Raw genomic sequence first — 19,126 nt, 5'->3', positions numbered from 1 at the left:
CACTAACCCATCCTCAAAGCACCGTTCAGACACCTACTCTCAGAATTTGCCCGCAGTGGTGTTCTTGCCTGTGAAACCAAGCTCCAATGTGTTGCATTACACGAGGGGGTTCCAGAATCCGGGCTATGAGGCACACTCGCTGCTCTGGAATAAGGTAACGGGTGCATTCCTCACCTGGACCTGAGTTTTAATGTTTTTCACATTATTAATCACTAAAATGCTTGACGCCCCATCTGATGAATTAGTACAACAGGACAAGGTCTCAGACAAACGCCATCCTTCAAGGACTTCCTATTGTGTCTTATTTGTTTTATTTTACTGAGCATCTGAGCAAGGTGTGGAGAACTGACAACGTTCTGGTTGTGCTGCTCTGTGCGTGGACAGCCTTGCCTCTCACAGTGGTTGTTATCTGGCAGGGGGTGCATGTCACAATCACCTGGGTCTATATGTGACTGGGGGACATGGAAGCCCTGTCACATTCGGGATCTCTGGCACCAGGCAGGGCATCGATGGCCTCGGAGGCTCCCAGAGTTAGCAGTGACCGCTCTCCAGGTGGCCGAGTCACACCTCAGTGCCACCTCTTCCCATCAGCCCCGCGGGTGCCCATCCACCAGCCCACGGCCCTCTCAGCCTCAATTCCCTACAACTTCCCTGGGTCTCCCAACAGGCAGGCGGAGAACTCTGTGATGATTTCATAGTCACTGAGCCTTCTAAGAATGTTTCTCATTTCCTTCCTAGGAAATCCCCAACATGTCTCCAAACCAGCTCCATTTCCAGGGGGTGCAAACAGTCGGCGGTGTGTTAACGCTCAGCTATGACATTGGGAGACCTCAGGTTTAGGTTATTTAGACATGTGGGATGAGCAAGGAGTCCCCGCCCATCCGATGCTGGCATCCAGGGCCGGAACCTTCAGAAGCGAGCCCACCCCAGCACCAGGGCAGTGTGGCAGTGTGGGGTCTCCTGGACGTTGGCTGCCCTCTCATGACCGGGATGGCAGTGCTCAGACAGGGCCAGGGTGGCCACACGCCGGGCCCCTGGGGGCTGGAATGCAGTGACCTGGAGGTGGCTCTGCGCTGACACTGACCTCCAGACCTGGGTCACGGTCTGTCCCCAAAGCCACCGCTAACGGGACCACATGTATCAGTCAGGGACGGGGAGCATCAGGGTGAATTCCTGGTGGATGGGAGAAAATCGGACATGAGACAGAGAAGGGCTCAAGCCCTGGGGCCTGGTGCTTGTCGACCGACACTTATTCTGGAGCCATAGCAAGACACTGAGATGTCTTCAACTGGGGAGTGACTTCCTAGGGATGTCCAGTTAGGAAGCTGCCCTGGAGACTGCGTGCGGAGACCAGGGGCCTGCTGCAGAACTGACGAGGAAAGCAGGGAGGAGGGTATGGACAGGGACTGTTTCCCACGGAAGGCACTGCAGCACCCGGCACGAGCCCTTTCTGCCCCCTTTATAAGTTGGCCTGCATTTTTGTCACCCTTGGCGTCAACCCCAGCATCTGAAAAGAGGCAGCTCTTCACCCCCGAGTAAACACGGCTGTGGGAAGTCAAGGTCCTGATCGATCCCAAGCTCCCACCCCATCTACACCTCCAGCACAGTGCAGATTCCTCTCCCCTGCCCCGCTGGAGAGGGCTCGCTCCCTCGTGTGCTGCCGCAGCCCCACGCCAGACCCCTTCCAGGGAACTCCATCACCAACGCAGCGCTATCCCTCGGCGGGGAACCTCGCAGAGAGGGAAAGCCAGAAAGAGCACGAGCAGGCCCAGAGGCACCCAGGTAGGCCCCCAAGCCCTGCTTCCCAGGTAGGTGCTTGCCCAGTACCCTGGTCCCCACGGGCAAGTCAATTCTTCACTCTTTCCCGGTGCTCTTCATACATCATCTGACTATGACAGAGCTGCTTCTTCTTGGAAAAAAAAAAAAATTGCATGAATCAAAAGACAGAACCTGAAACCAAATATTTGCTGACAGCTAGAACTCCTTAGTGTGGACTTGAAGCCCATCTGGATTTTGCCTCACACCACCCTTTCCTCCTCATGTCCTGATCCTCCCTACTCCTGCAATATCAGGTTTCTGGTCCCACAGGGAGGCATTGGGCCTATGAAGGCCGTTTCTGTTTCTGTAAACTGGGAAGATGAGTTACTATTCTTGTGTGCTTCTTCCTCTAGACTGGGAGCACTTGGAGAAAAAAAAATCTTGTCTTTTATAAAATATAACATATTACCCGAAATATAATAGGCGAGCAGTGACTATTAGTGAATTGAATATATTTGTTTTTAAATCATCTTTGGAGGAATTATTCTTTTCAAAATGCACATGAATCACATACACGCCAAACCAAATCTTGTTATTAATTTCTGATAAAGTATCAGAAACTGTTTCTCTGCTCCTATCTGGAACCAACAATAATTGTTATTTTTCCTTCTCACTGATTTTTTTTTTTCTAGAAAACGTGATGCTTGTATCATCACACATTGAACACTCTATCCAAGTACTTATTAATTTTAAAGGGAAGTCATTGTTTTGTAAATGAGGTTTGGGATCCCAATAGAGCAGTGACTCATTTTGTGTTTGGGTTATCAGTTTACCCCACAGATCTGTATTTCTTTATTTTTTTTAATTTATTTTTTATTGGTGTTCAATTTGCTAACATATAGCAGATGTGTATTTCGTTTGTAAATCACATGATGCTGGAGCAGCCATATGAGGTGGTGAGATGAACTCCGTCCCCTCAGCTTGGGCCCCTCCTGGTGATGCTCCATCTCTCCTTGGGCTGTTTCCGGATGACTCCCCTGCTATACATCTGCATCTGCATTAATCATGTTAGGAAAAGTTTCTGGGGTGCTCTCAGTGCTATCATCTCAAAATACATCGTCAACCATGTGTTCTGAGCACCTACTGTGCTAGGCTCAGGAGCATAGATCAGAATGTTGCAGGAAATGACAGGAAATAGAATTTCTGTTTTCAAACAAGGTAGTGAGCATTAGAAGGAAAAAAATAAAAACTGTAACTGTGCAATGATCCACATATCATTGACAGTTGGGGAGTGTCTAATATGTCCCAGAATCAGTGAGGACCAATTCCACAGGCACTAATTCTATCAGCCATTAAAGCATCTATAAGATCTGTAACACTGTCACCATTTACAGCTCACAAAAACCCAAACTCATGAGAGAAAAAAAAAAATGATTTCCCTAAGTCTCTGCAATGGTGCAGTTCGGACTTGCACATTGCTGGGCCTGACGTGCAAGCCCGTGGCTGTCCTAGCTCTACCTGCTGGAGATCCTCAGGGACACGCCCATAAACAGAGCTGTAGTTCCAGAATGAAACAGGCCAGAAGATTAATTGTTAATTCAGCTTCTATTTACAAAGGGAAGAGATGGGAAAGCTTCCTTTTTTTTTTTTTTTTTTTGGAAAGCTTCCATTTTTTAAACTCAAGAGATCCTCCAGGGCACAGGGATGTTGGAGAAGGAGCAAGGATCCTTGCCTTGTCTTCAGAGGCCAGCGGCCACCCAGGAAGGCTCTGTTGCCCTGTTTCTTTCACCTGGACCCTCTCCTCTGCCCTCCCCTCAGGCCACAGGAGTCCCAGAGCCCCTGGAGGGGACCCGTCACCCTTCTCTGACAGCACAGCACCACCTGGAACTGTGCCGTGTGCTGCGAACCCTGTAACAGGCACCACACTGGCAGGCTGAGGGCTGGGCCAGGAATCAGGGTCCGGAGGCTCAAGGACATGGAAAGGCTTGGCCAAGGTCCATAAGGCTGGGCGTGGTCCTCAGGTGGTTCCTTGCCTACAGAAAGCAATAGTTGGGGTCAGATCTGAGGTTCTCTAAGGGCTTCTTCTATCTAGTTCCAAAGTCTTGACGACCCATCTGCCTGGCCATCCCCATCTCCTCACCCTCCCCAGAGGGTTTTTCCCCGGTGGCCCCTCGTGGCTGGTCAGCAGGGCCCAGCCTGGGGCTGAGGCTGAGGCAGGGGATCGGTGGGGGCGGCACCCACCTTGTCTGCCCGGGCACCCCTCTGCTCTGGGGAAGGGAGCCTCGTCTCCCAGCTGCCCAGGCCTGCATCTTGAGTGACAGCTTCTTCAGGCCTGGGGTAATGTCATCATTCCTTGGCCTTAATTCAGCCCTGGTTAAGTGTTTCTCTTAGAGGAACACATCCAACGACAGGTGTAACAAACGGAAACTTCCAGTCTTTTGAGGCCCATGACAGCTGATGGCTCAAAGCCTCCTGCAGCCATGGTGGGGCTGGGGGGCTCCTTCTCTCCTCCGTGAAGCCGTAAGACAGCTCAGGTGAAGGCAGCACAGTCCCGGCCCGGTGACGATCGCCAAGCATCCTTCCCCGACACCATCCAGGCCCTTCCTCTCCTGCTGTCCGCCCCTGCGAGGCTTTGCTCCCCCACTTCCCTCCCGCGCACCTGCTCCTGGTTCGGACCCGCAGCCCTCTGCAGCCATCAGGCATGGCGAGCCCGTGGGCAGTGTGAGGTCCAGCTCAGGCTCGCCACCTCTGCGCCTTCCTCCTTTCCTGAGCTCCCCCCACCCCCCGCTCCGGGGACCTGGTCCTGCTGTTGCCCCTTCTGTCTCCAGGGTGACAGAATGGCAGGGCCGACGGGCTGGACCACACTCTTTGTCCAACTGCAGGAGGCACCTCCAGCCCCAGGGACCTCATTTTACCAAAATTGGCTCAAACGACCAAAGTTGGCTCAAACGTACACCTGTCCAGTGGGTTTGTAGAAAGGAAGACAGTGGTTACAGCTCTCCTGGGTGGTGGGGTGGCAAGTCAGCCTCGTAGGCCTCATTCGTCCGCCCCTCTCTGGCCTCTCCTATCTCTGTAGAAAGGTAGCAAGACACTAAGGATTTGCCATTTCAGAAAAAAAAAAAAAAAAAAGAAAGAAAAAAAATTACCGTGAGCAGTGGGGGACTGGCTGGCCTAGGGGAAAAAGTACAGCTGAATTAGGGGGAATGCTGCCTGAAAACAAAGCCAACCAATATACAAGCAGGAGCGCTTACCTGCAAGAGGAAGGGCGTTGTCTCCTACCACCTGTGTCTCCTCGACTCAGGCCTGCTTCCGGAGCCAGAGAAGCGGACACCGGGCCAAGCATCTTTCTGAAGCAGGCAGAGCCGTGTCACCCACCTGAGAAGGGGATGGAGTGGCCTTCTACCGTATGATTTCACCGTGGTTGGGGCCTCGCCGTCCCCACGGGGAAGCCCACAGCGGGGGAGAGACATGTGGTAGGCCCGGCTTGGTCAGGGAGGCAGACACCCCATCCCCTTAGAACCCGTTTGGACACCTGCTCACTCACCGTGGTCACAGCAGCCGCCAGGGGTGCGGGAAGGAAGAGTCTCGACACCCCAGACGCGGGAGGGTTGAAGGAGGCTAAATAAAATAAATGCCTGGAACATGCTTGGTGACATGGAACTCACGTTTAAGATGTTCAATATTTGGGGCGCACGAGTGGCTCAGCTGGCCACGTGCCTGACTCTTGATTTTGCCTCAGAGTCATGATCTCAGCGTCCCGGGATCGAGCCCCAACTCGGGCAGGAGTGGGGCTCAGCGGGGAGTCTGATGGAGGCTCTCCTCCTCCACCCCTCGCCCTGTGCGCTTGCTCATTCTCTCTCAAATAAATAAATATTCAAAAATAAACGAAGCGTTCAACATTCTGTTGTGAAACATAAGGGTCTCAGGTATGGGAAATACCGGGAGGTTTTTCTTCTTGTAACACTTGCCCGAGTATAACTTGCGCTTCACCGTGTATAAAGCACCATCCTCCGTGCCCCGTTTTCTCCTCGTGTATCGTGTTGGGAGATAGCTCTGTGAACCCCAGTCTGGGTGCTGGTGATGTCTTCCACCCGCAGAAGGGATCGGGGTACCCGATCATAGCACCGAGATGATAGAGAAGCCGAGTGGCAGGAAAGCTTTGAGGAAAGGGGGAAATGCAGGGACGGGAGAGCAGCCTGCATGTCATCACAAAGCCTCGCCCCCCACGGGGACCCCAAGAACAGGCTGCTGGGGGGCCCTTGCGAATTGGCATCACAAACGAAACTGCACATTATCTGTTCGGATTTTAAGTGCCGAAGGCCTCGCAGAATGTCATTTTTTATTTGTCCTTACAAATAGGGGAAGGTTTTTAGGGTCTGCTTAAGAGGCACAAATAGCAGGAGGGATGGAGGAGAAAATCCGCTGCAAATGGACGGGCCTGTTAATGAGGGGGAAGAGGCGCCCCACCAGCCCGTCTCCAAGGCAACGGAGAGGCCAGGCCCCTCTCTCTGTTCCCCGTGCCCGGGTCCCTCCTGCGCGGAGGGGGATGAAGGAGCGAGGGTGGTGTCGCTCTGTGCCTGTGCACGGTGGCCGCACCGTGCAGGAGGGACCCTGCCCCGCAGCCCGGATGGCCCCCTGCCCCGAAGGCTGTGCAGAGCCGCAAGCTCCCCAAAGCCACGATGCTGAATGGCTTTGGCCTTTAGGGTACAGAGGGCATCTCCTCTCACAGCTGATGCACCCCCACTGACAAACCCAAACATTTGCAGATGACATTGCAAACCGCTGCTTCCAGCCTCCCCTGGGCAGCAGGGCTGCGGGAGCTCGGGGTCTCATCCTAGGCCCCTGCGGGGGGCTCCGAGGAGGCAGCCCGTGACACTAGGGAGCCCACGCCTGTGAGAAGCTGGCTTCCGGGGAGAAGACAACATTCCTGGAAACAATCAGAGGGAGAACCGACTGCCACATGAGGGGCATGGGGTCTGAGCAGCCCATTCTGTGGAGCAAGTGCCCGGTTCTCGCGGTCAGGACTCCAGATACTTCCAGAAAACACTGGGCCTACACGTAGGATGGCAAATTAAGTGACCAAGAAAAAAAAGGCCAAGGACATAAAACAGAGCAGTGCTTTAGGTACAGAAAGGATCAGGCAAGTGAGCAACACCACGGAAGTATAATGGGCTGGACAAATGTATCGTCTCTTTTGTGCCTTTTGAGAATTGTGATTTTTTTTTTTTAAGTTTAAGACTGATCATCAAAAGCCTGATTGCAGAAGTAATGTGATGTGACTAATGATTCTGCATAATGAATGACCTTGGTATCAATCAGCAGGAAGCCAGCTTTGGAGAAAAATCTTGGAGGCCTCATACACGTGGGGCCCCGACTTCTCATTGCAGCCCCTCCACCCCCTTCTGCAGGAGCCCCTCCAGGAAGCCAGGAGGCTCAGAGGAGACTCGCAGAAGTGGACAGAGAGCCCATGATCCGTGCAAAGCTCGGCTGGCTCATTAAAAGGTCATGTAACCCGCCACGATTTTGCAAAATCTCAACCCAAATACCTCCTATGTCTTTCTTGTTGACCGTCTCTTAACGCAGAGATTTTTTTTTTCCCCGAAAGTTACAACCTGTCAAAACGCAAGTAGAGGTTTAACCATTCAAAACAGAAAACCACCTTCATTATGCGGGAAGATAATCAGGGGCTTGACATTCAAAGAATTCTCAAGGTTTTTTTATATGTATATTATTATTATTATTATTATTATTATTATTATTATTATTGGAGTTCGATTTGCCGGCATATAGTGTAGCACCCAGTGCTCAGCCCGTCAGGTGCCTCCCTCGGTGCAGACAAAGATAAGAGTCACAGGTGTGGGGGGAAACTGCCTCTGTCCAGGTGACTCCGGGACAACTGCAGACAAGTTGGAAGCGAATTGCTCCCCAGGGCTGCGTGGCCGCTTTCACTGCACAGCGCCCAGCAGCGGGAGGAGGGAGCACTGGCGGGCGAAGGGAGCACTCAGGCCTCGAGCATTTCCAAACTCTTATTCCTAACCTGTACGTCCCTCCAGAAGTCAGACATCACCGCAGGCTCTCTGTCCTAAGCCACCAGACGCGCGACCTTTCTCTACCTGTGCTGCCTCGCCTCCCCCCTGGTGAAGGCCCCCCAATATGCTCTGAAGTGTCCTGCAGCGGGATGAGCTCGCGTGTGGTTGCTGTTTCCATCCTCAGAACAATGCCCGGCCAATTGTTCGCACGCGCGTGTGTGTGTGTGTGTGTTCAGTTTCCCAGAAAAGCAAATGACCTTTGATTAAAAAATATAATAAAATAAATGTTATCAGCTCATGGAGGGGGTGGGTGCAAACATGACAAATGAAGGCCCCGGGGGTTTTCTTTTTTTTTTTCTTTTTTTTTTTTTAACAGTCGTATTTAGAGATCTCCTGTTGCTATTCGGTAGCTGGACTCTTCTAACAAAAAGCAGATGAGAACAGGAGGGGATTTCTCTTTGATCGTGAGCCCCCAGCAGAAAACGGACTTCTTTCTTAAACACCCCCAGTGTAAGGCGTGTGTGCGGCCTCCCTGGGCGACGTTGGCCGGGGCGGGACTCAGCGCCGGATACCACACCGGAGAAGGTGTCTCCCATCCCTCGAGGAGGGAGACGGGCTCCTAGACTGGCTGCTCTGATGTGAATGTCGTCAGACTCCCTTCCTTGCTAAGTGACCTGTTTGAATGCAGTGGCTGTCTGTCCGCGCCGTTCTTTCCTGCCAGCATCTATGGTGTCGGAGCTCATGGCAGTTGGCAGATTGAACACGGGCGGGGGGTGGGGGACAGGGGATGGAGGGCCCGGAGATGGTCGGGGCACTGACCAGCCTGGCCCCGGAGGTGGCCTGTCAGGCCCAGGGCTCCCTGTCTGCCTCTGCAAATTAGTCAAAGCCTGCGAACATTCAGAAATCGTGGCCTCCAACTGTTTTATTATTTCAATTTAGCCCCCGTATGCACAGTAAACTCATTCTTCGAGTTTTCCAAGGCAGTGATAATTTTATGATATTCTTTTCCATAAATGTAACATTTAATGTAATTTAATTTTTCACCTCATTTGTGCCTTTATTTCCAAGCGCTTATTATGTTTCCCGTTACAAAATACTCAGTGCCATAAATTTGAAAAATAAAGAAAAGCAGGAAGAAGAAAATTTTAAACCACTCAAGTTCCACACTCCAGAAACAATAACTATTGACGTTTTTGTGTACTGCCACTCAGTTTTATGCGCGGATTTATTGATATTTAATACAGACACCATCATGATATGATTTTGCCTCCTGTTCTTTTATTGTAATATAAATTCTTTCATATTATTATTCTAAGCTCATTAAAAACATTATTTTAAAGACTGTTATAATCATGTCCTATAATTTTCTTAGTTATTCCCCTATTGTTGGACAGTGAGACTGTTTCAAATTTTTCGCTGTCAAACACAATGTTATCATAAATACTGGTTCACAAAGCATGTTCAATACTTTGGATTATTTCTTTGGGTCGATTCCCAGCAGTACGATTATTAGGTCAAAGTGTTTGACATTTTCCATAGATTTTGGTACAGATAGCCAAATTGCCTTCCACCAAGATTGCATGATACAATTTGTATGCATTAGTAGAATTTCTGCATTTATATTTTGGAATCTACCTCTTGTGTCAAATTTGTATCCTGATAACAGTTTTGGAAAACATCATCACTATATCTATTTCATTGATTGAACCTGCCTACCTTATGGTTTTTCTAAAGAAAAAAAAAAAAAAACATTAGTTAAGGCAGAAACGCTCTTATTAGGAGACTATGTTCTTGGGTTTTATTGGTTTTGTTGAAGCATAACTGAGCATCTGACCTAATTATCTCTAGTGGATCCTATCAAAGCAAACATTTCACTTCTTGAAAATTATCTATTTATCAGGACCCCTGGGAGGCTCAGCGGTTGAGCTTCTACCTTCGGCTCAGGGGGTGACCCCAGGGTCCTGGGATTGAGTCCTTCATCGGGCTCCCCACAAGGAGCCTGCTTCTCCCTCTGCCTGTCTCTGCCTCTCTCTGTGTCTCTCATAAATAAATAAATAAATAAATAAATAAATAAATAAATAAAATCTTTCTAAAATTATGTATTTATTGATTCACTGATTCATCTATTCACTTGTCCAGCAAACACTCATGGTGTCGGGGTGCTAAGACCCCACACCAGGTGCCGTGAAGAACAAGGTATGGCCCCACTCTTCAGTCCACTGGGGCTGTTGACACGATGGCGACAGCAGTCCCCGTGGCTCCATGCTGGCCGCTCCGTAGATGTTTGTGAATTAAGTAATTATCGCACACCGACGCTCAGCATGTGACAACGGTAACGTCCTGACGCAAGGCCCTGCTTCACTACGGTTCACAGAGATGTCGCATCGCAGGCAGGCTGGCGGGGGGAGCTACGGACGTTTAAGGTTGGTTTTCTGTTTTTCTGTTTGTTTTGGTTTGGTTTGGTTTTTTTTTTTTTTTTTTGAGTTACGGGATAAAAGAACAATGGTGCCCTTCCTCGCTCAGATGTCCATTCCCCAAAGCTCAGAGATGCTAGAAACCTGTGAAAGTTCTATATCGCCCCACGGGGTTACCCCACCATCCTGCTCAGAGCGGTCACACATCCTACCTACCTTACAGATAAGGTAGACGCGTGTGCTTTGGACAGAGACTTTCCTTCTGCCCTAAAACCACCTATGAGTGACAATTTAGTAGAAATGACAGGAAATAGTGCTCCACAGGGAGCTATAAATTCCAGCTTTTCTTAGTTTCCTTCCTGAGAAGGTGCGTGGAACCACCTGTCGCCGGTAATGTTCATGTCCTATTCCCAGCATGGCTTCAAGGGCAAACTTCTTCGGGTGGAGAAGAAATTCTCCTTGGAATCTGTGATGAGACTAGTGAGGTACTAACTGTTGTGGGTTGAAATGTGACCCCCCCCCAAAAAAAAAAACATACACTGAAATCCCACCAGTGTGGCCTTATTTAGAAATAGGATCTAGGAAGGTGTAATCGAGCCAAGTCATTAGTCTTATCCTATACGACTGATGTCCTTATAAGAAGAGAAGAGACACCGACAGGGAGAAGGTGGCCCTGTGACCGAGGAGGCAGAGATGGGGGTGATGAATCTGTGAGTCGAGGCATGTTGAGGGTTGCTGGTCATCAGGAGAAGCTAACAGGAGACTACACAACAGGTTCTCCTCTAGAGCTGCTGGAGGGAGCACACCCCACAACTCCTTGATTTCAGACATCTGGTCTCCAGGACTATGAGAGAATAAACTTCGGTTGTTTCGTGTCCCCAAGTTTGTGAGACTTTCTTCTGGTGGCTCTGGGACCCTATGATACTCACCAAACCGATTTCCTCTTCTTGGGCACAGGGAAAGGAGGAGACTATTTCCCAGCCCCTCCGATAGCAGAGGCGGGATGTTGGCCAGAAGGATACGCCCCGTCCATGCCTGTCAACGCTATGCAGCACTGCCTTCCTGGTGCTCGCTCTCTCTGAAGGCAGCAGAGCCACGAACGGAAGAAGACACCATCCTTGATGCAACTGCTTCAAAAGCTCAGCCAAGAAAGGCATCTGACGTGCACGGAGCCGTGACGTGAGCCAGCAAGAAACTTCTGCTGAGGTCTGGTGATGGCCACGATGCCTCCTTTCATTTCTCTATCTTTCCCTGCAGCATTGTTTAGCTGCCGGAGCTTACCATATATCGCAATGCAGTGCTGCCATCATTTAAAATGGGACGTACGTGCCCTTGCTTAACTATTCAAGTAGCAGAAAGTGGGTACCAGAGACCAAAAGACGAGGATAAGCTGTGCGATGGCAGGTTCCCTGGTGAACACTCACCTGCAGCGTGGGAGGCAGGTGTGCGTGCCTCAGCCTGCAGCTCCAGGACAGGCGGTGGGAAAGACGGGAACATTCGTGTGAGCTGCCTGTTGCTGGCGTGTTCACGGCACATGGCATGAGGGAGGCGGGCTCAGGACAGCATTAGTCCAGAGGGGTAGACACGTGATGTATCAGACAGTAGACTGTTAACGGTGGATCTAGGTGCCCAGTATGTGGGCTTTCATTGTAAAAGTCTTCCAACTTGTCCACGTGTTGGTAACATTTCAAACCAAATTTATCATTAAAGAGAAAGAGGGAAAACTTAGTCATGTTGCAGAAGAAATGAAAAGAGTGAGGGAGAATCCAGAAATTCAAAGATTGCGGTTTGGGAAGCTAACGGGCTCCACGAGCTAACATATGAGGGCTGGAACCTAAAAGCTCTGAGTAACACAATCTCAGGAAAACTTCTAAATTGAATACTTGGTGGAAGGTCAGATTAATAATGTATCTTAATCTATGATTATAAGGAACCTTGGAGTGGAGATAGGGACTCGGAAGAGAAAGAAGGATAAAGGAAAGAGGGACACCGGGGTGGCTCAGTGGTTGAGCATCTGCCTTCAGCTCAGGGTGTGACCTCGGGGACCTGGGATCGAGTCCTGCGTCGGGCTCCCAGCAGGGAGACTGCTCCTCCCTCTGCCTGTGTCTCTCATGAATAAATAAATAAAACATTTTTAAAAAGGATAAAGGAAAGAAATGTAGCAGATTTGGGGTACATACCTTGGGAGAATGTGGGCATAGTGATAGACCATTTAACTGATGGATAGCAAATCAGAAAAGCCAACTGAATCTTTGGGGTCATTTATTGTGAAAAAAATCCATAAGCCCATTTTTTAAAAAAATGTCTTTTACTGTGCAAGACTTGAGAACAAGCCCTTGGACCTCTGATCTTTCTCCTGTCAATAGGCTGGACTTGGAGCCTGTAGAGACCTCGAGGTCAGTCTGGGTGTGGCCAGCAGAGTGGCGACGAGGAAGGGGTTCCTGGGAGGCGAACACCTCGGCCCCAGGCTGGGTGGCCTGTCAGTGGAGTCTCAGCATGTCCTGATGCACCGGTGGCTGGTGTCCCTCACCCCAGCCTCTCCGGTTATCACGTCTCTCTCCCGCCTGGGGTGTGCAGAACGAGGTACACAGGTTGGAGTTTTAGTTTCTGTTGCCAAAGCAAAAGGACTGTATATGGGCCTGATGGAAGGGGAGCATGCAAAGTCGGGTCTCTCCCCTGGGGAGGGCTCAGCGTGTTCTGCAGTAGGGGCAGAGGAAAGGCTGTGATGGAGGCCAGGTCGCTGCTGTCCCCTCCACGTCCTCTCCAGGACGCCGAGGGCCCAGGGCATCATGCTCCTACTTCTTACTCTAGTGCTGGGGTGGGAGACCCAGGCCTGGAGCTCAGGTACACCTGCCTGCCGGCTCACCGCTTGCTCTGCCGGTCTGTGGCCCCTGTCCCCAGGGGGGACGGGGTCCCCACAATGCCCTCGGGGGCTCCGCGTGCACCCCGTCTCCTCACCCTCAATGTGTGAGGCTTGCCACATGACTTAACAGAACATGCATGCCGTTGGACGTCCTTCAGGTAAACGCCTCTTGCTGTATGCAGTTTAACCATTTTTAACATTGCTCTTTGGCTAGGAGCCAATCTCCTAAAGAGTCAAATATTAAACATTTTAAAGAATGAGCTATAATCCCTGGAAAACAACATTTCCAATCCTTGAGAGGAAGGGAAGTGTGGGAACAGTAGCCTGGAAGCGGCCAGCCACATGCTGGAGTTGATGAATTAAATCCACGACCGTCTCAGGTTAAGGCCTGACCTTCTGCTGAATTTCACCAGAAAATAGGGAAAGGAGGCACAGAGAATTTTTTTTTTCCATAAAGAAAAGAGGAAAGTAACCTATGTGAAAATCATAGGTATTTTGTTTTTAACAGTCTGGTCACCTTAGGCCGAACATCCTACGCATCTGCCTGGAGCCTGATTGGGTCACCATCTGTGTATATTATTTTACCCACAATTTGGGCTCAATGTTTTCTCCTTTGGGAGCTACAACCCAGGGTAGGCCTTGGGGGTTGGCTCCCCTCCCGCGTCCGGGGTCTCGCGTGTGACTCTGTTCCCTCAGCCTGGCCTCCCTAACGGAACAGCACAGACAGGTCTGTAAGCAAGACACCTAACCTACTTCTCACAGGTCTGGAGGCTGGAAACCCCAGACCGGGGAGCTGTCGGATTTGGCTCCTGAGGAGAGCTCCCCTCCTGCTTGCAGCCTCCTCGCTGTGTCCTCATGTGGGAGAGACAGACAGTCAGACAGAGACAGACCTGGTATTTCTCTTTAGATGGATGTTCGTCCCATCACGGGGACCCCACCTCCAAGCCCCCACCTGCTGTGGGTTAGAGTTTCAACATATGAGTTTGTGTGCGGTGGGGGATGCAATCATTCAGGCAAGACAGCATGTGACCCCAGCCCTCGCCCGAGTCACCGTTCCACACGCCGGCTTCCTACAAGCAGCGGGTAGCACCGAGCAAGGCCACACCGAGCTGTCCGTGCAAAATTCTACGTGCTTCTTACTCCCGTAGAGGGAAGCACCAAGCCTCGTCTGTACCATTAATGATCTTTATCTGCACTTGTATGTCTCTGGAGTTCAGGCTACAGCATAATGTGTGGCTACTTTTGTCCGGCCCAGCCTGGCAATGCCTGCACCCCCATCCGGCCATCCCCAAGTAGGGCTTGCATCCTTGCAGCACGGACTTCTATTACTGGTCTTTAAAAAGCACAACCAAAAACTCACGAGTCATCCTTTACACTGACAGCCCCTCACACACTCTGCCCGTGTTGTTTGATGTCGTAGGTCCCTGTGGCTTGAAACTTGACAGATTGGCTCTACATTCTGTGTAGAATGCAGGCTCTGATGGTTTGGGATTTCCTGCTTATCACATCATGAAGCATCTTTTAGGTACCCGTGCATGATTTTGAGAAAGTAAAAATCAACCACTTGCCCCTCCCCCAAAATTAATTCATTCATTAATTACAAACAAGGAAGGAAAAGCATCCAGAAATTTCTGGATTGAGTTCTGATCCTACATCCGTAGTGCAGGAGGAAGGAGGTGGGCAGACGAGCAGGTGAGAACGTTCATTCATGCTTCCTGTCTGGTGTTGCCCTGAAATGAGCTCTGTGGGGTCAGAGGCCCCACCTGCCACCCTTCCCTGACCTACCCCCAGTCAGAGCCCCTCATGACCCCACAGAAGCACCCACAGCAGACTCTTCAGAGTGAAGTCAACAGGAGTTCCTAGAGGCCAGAGAACAGAACCACTCACAGGAGCATTGGTTGGAATTTTGTTTAAAGAACTAAAATGCAAGGTAACCAAGTGATGGAAATAGCCTGCCAGGCATGTAAGAGCCCTCGTAAAAGGCTATTTATAGAATCGTAATTCCAGAGGGGCTCCCTCCCTCCTACGAGCGAGAAGACCAGCCCGGCAGGCTGGGGTCACTTACCAAGGACACAGCACAGGCCAGTGGAGGAAGGGAGTCCCGACTCTCAGAGTCCCAATCTGGCAGCTGTAAAGAGTTCTTGAGCAGAAGCTGTTCAACAGATAGGTTAAAAGGCTAAAAAGTAGAATTAGATATCTATACGGCCATGGAAAATAGCAAGATGGTCAGATGGGGTAGACCGCAGGTGCTTCTAAAAGCAATCGAATTAAACAAAGACCTACTATCTCTGATGACCATATCTGGAAACGTCATGACCACACTTGTCTCTGGGATCATATCCTTCTCTCCCCCCAGCCCCCAGCTTCCAATCTCTATGTGAGAAGAAATGGGTCAAACACACCTGTTGGAAATGTTCTATCTTGAATGAATGATATATGAACATGGCTTGATGTTTTTAGGGAATATTTCTTGTAGGTTAGGGTATATTCTATTTATAAGGAATACAACGTGATTTCTTTAAATTTGGATGAGTTTTCAATATAATGGATAAATGCCACTCAAACTTATGTAAGAACAAAACTTTTGTCAGGAAAGTTCATCATTCTTTTTTTCTCTCCATAGGACCAAGAGTTCAAGGTCTCTCTAGTCAAGGCAGCTGCTTACCTCTCCAACCTACCTGTCCGTGTCAGACAGGTTTGCCTGGAAAAGGATTTTATGGCCTCAGAGATGTATCTGGAAGTATGCTCTGACAGTTGTGTCTTGTGGATGCTGTAGTGGTCTGTGTCCTTTCTGTCTCAGGGCAGAGGTCTGGTCTGGACCGTGGTTCCAGCTCCTGCCTGGAGTCCTTCATATGTGCCCGCCTTCCAAACCTGGCTCTCCCAGCTTCCTGGGCTTTTCTGTGAGCCATTAGGTACCTATTCACTACAGCTCCTGTCTGGCTACATCTCATGTCACCAGTTTCCCTTGGATGCCATCGAGTACTTTGCCAGATACAAAAATTGGTACCAAGGGAGTTTCTAGACAATAGACTAGAGAAATGACAAAAATTAGGAGTTGGTATTTGGGCCTGTCGTGGTTAGCTAATAAACAGTCTACCGGTGGGGGGCCTGGGTGGCACAGCCGGTCGAGCATCCGACTCTTTGATTCCAGCTCAGGTCATGATCTCAAGGTCGTGAGATGGAGCCCCTCATTGGCATCCACGTTTAGCAGGGCTGCTTGAGATTCTCTCTCTCCATCTTGCTTCTGCTTTTTCTCTCTCTCTAGAATAAATAAATGATTAAAAAAAATTTTTTTAACCCAAATAGTCTGTTGGTATTGCAAGAGGACTGTGACAGCACATTATAGAGCACCTAGAGAAATGATGAATTGTAGTCACCTAGAACGAAATGCGTGTCACGGCCAAGGCTGTGGGAGAAACAGAGGTCACTGTGCAGGTGTATTTGAGAGCACAAGGAGTTCATCAGAGGCTGCCTGGATGCTCATAATAGTGTTGGTTAGTCTCATTCGCTAAAAGAGAAAGAAAAGTCCACATGCATAAATATTTTGGTTAAGACATGGGCAGAGTACCAAGGCCTTTAAACCACTAATCTGACAGAATCATTGGCCCAGTGCAGCCGCAGGGACGTGTTGGCTACCACCCAGCACACTTCAGTCCAGCAGGTGCCAGTGGGCCAGACGCTGCATTGATGTTGATGTCGGGTCCTTCACATCAGTGGCAAGACATGAACTGGGAAGCTACGAGACTTGGAGAATTGGAATGAACGCACCCAAGAGGATGCGGACCACTCAGAGTATCTTCAGCCCTTCCCCTCCCCTAGGCCTCCCCTGCCAGCCAAGTTGTGTCCTCCTAATCATTTAGGGGGACCATTCCTGCCTAAGTTGAAAACACTGGAAACACCTCAGCAGAAAGAGGTTCTTTGCAGTGGGATGACACTGTGTCTCACATCCCAGCATCGCCGGCACTGTTTGTCTACAAATCTATAACAAGGGTCAGATCCCAATCAGCTCCAGGGCAGGATGACTATAAACACAAATTCTGGAAGAAAATCGTCAAAACTAACGTAATTGCAAGTCTTGGCTAATTTATTTTGGTGATGATAATTTGCCAGTTTATCCTCTGAGAGGCTTAGACTATAAGCCAGCAAATACTGTCTGCTGGCCAAGACTGACCTGTTGCCTGGTTATATAAATAAAGTTTTACTGGAACACAGTATGACTTTTTGTTTTCTTATAGTCTGTCCACTTTCATACTAAAAAGACGGAGTCAGGTAGTTGTGACAGAAATCACATGGCCCGCAGGACCTAAAATATTTCCTGTCCAGCCCTTTACAGAAAGAGCTTTGATTCATCCATGGAGAGAAGAGTGTAATTGTGTTTATCACAAGGGCGCAGTAGTAAGAGTCTAGTCCCAGTATACTATCCAGAGCAACTAGAGGTCGCTCTAATTGGTTAACCAGTTGTTTTATAAGTCTGGGGCATAATTAGAGCCCACCCAAAATAAAGCTGAGAAGTCAGGATTTCCTTAGGAAAATGCAGAAGAAATCAAAGATCTAGGCTGGCAGGATTGCCGACAAGGGTATGTCATATGCAATCTGTCCATCCACCACCAAACCATGTCTTTAGGAAACCCTAAAACCATTTACCCCACTAAGGCTTTGTGGAAGCCATGCATTATGAAATTATCAGCAGCTCTGCAAATTCCCTTAAGGGTTGGCCTTCTTAGTGCGCAATACCCTTAGAAAAGAGACCAGATTGTGTGTCACCTAGATGGTCACCAAAATCTTTCACTACAGATGACACTTTTAGTAATCTTGAAAATGATATGATCTCCTCTGTAAAATATCAGGTAATTCACTTTTCCGGCCAGTGAGTGATGGCTCAATAGGCAGAAGGGAAAGGTGATGACCAGGGCCTTGGCAGAGGGGATGCATGGACCCAGCAATGTGAGCACCCTCCACTAAAGCTGATTTGAACATTGCTACTTTAGAGTGTGTAATCTGCCAGCAGTAAAGATAAACTGTGAGCTTGTGACCTCTCACATTCTGGGGAGTGATCAGTGATAGGCTGATCACACTGAATTCTTTCTTGTGCAAAGAGTGGAGACAAGTCTTCAGTTGAATAAATACTTCATCTGGATAAGCCTGTGCTCGCCTTTTTATCACTGTCCGTAGATATCTGGGACCTTCTGTGTATCATCAGGGTCCATTGAAGTTTCTTCCTTGAGTAGTTCCAACCATTATTTCATGGCTTTATTTTTTTTCTTAAGAGCTTCCAAAGAACAAAGAGAAGTTTTATTTATTTTGAAAGATAGAAGGGGCACCTGGATAGATGAGCTGGATGAGCATCTGAGCCTCGGTTTCTGTTCAGGTCATGATCTCAGGGTCTTGAGATTAAGCCCCATGTCAGACTCCACACTCAGTGGGGAGTCTGCTTAAAGATTCTCTCCCTCTGCCACTCTTCTTTCATGGTCTCTCTCTCTATAATAAATAAATCTTAAAAAAGAAAAGATAGACTAAAACTCATTCTACCCTACAATTACCATATGGGTCCTCTGGATCCTTTTATAAATCTAAAATACAGTATGGGAATATAGTCATTTGATTTTTCTTACATTATGAAACATGTTATTCTTTTATCATCCTAGGAATCATTTTATATTTTTTCTCATAAATTATTCCCAACTAGGCCAAAAAAAAAAAAAGAAAAAAAGAAAGAAAAAAAGAAAAACTAATATAATAAATCAGTAGAAAGAATCACCTAGAAGGATGATACAATGGTGAAAGAAATTGTCATCTTTCATTTTTATTTAGTTTTTAGTTTTTCAAAGAATTGCACCCTCTTCCAAGAAGAAATAAAATACACTGGAGATACCAACTTTATAGTCCATTTATAACTTTTATTGAACATAGTCGATAACCCAGAATTGCTCATTTTTGCCACCAATGAATGTCAAAATATAAAGGGTCCAAGACTTTACTACATTTTTGAGCTACCAAGTTGACTTACCAGCATTGCATGGCTGCTGGCAGAAGGCGTGAAACTCCAAAGTCCACTCAGCACA

At 48.8% G+C, this 19,126-nt stretch overlaps 1 long non-coding RNA gene across 1 annotated transcript; it reads left to right on the top strand.

The window, feature by feature from the left end:
• The first annotated feature begins 750 nt into the window (after positions 1-750).
• Positions 751-17,230, top strand: LOC111090409. The gene is made up of 5 exons (XR_005371987.1): positions 751-1,782; positions 9,927-10,210; positions 11,159-11,407; positions 12,568-12,784; positions 15,688-17,230. It is a non-coding gene; the product is annotated as an uncharacterized LOC111090409 (long non-coding RNA).
• The last annotated feature ends 1,896 nt before the right edge of the window (positions 17,231-19,126 follow it).

This window comes from Canis lupus, chromosome 17 (genome assembly GCF_011100685.1).
Source record: "Canis lupus familiaris isolate Mischka breed German Shepherd chromosome 17, alternate assembly UU_Cfam_GSD_1.0, whole genome shotgun sequence".
Taxonomy (NCBI): domain Eukaryota; kingdom Metazoa; phylum Chordata; class Mammalia; order Carnivora; family Canidae; genus Canis; species Canis lupus.
This window is presented reverse-complemented; position numbering and strand designations above follow the sequence as displayed.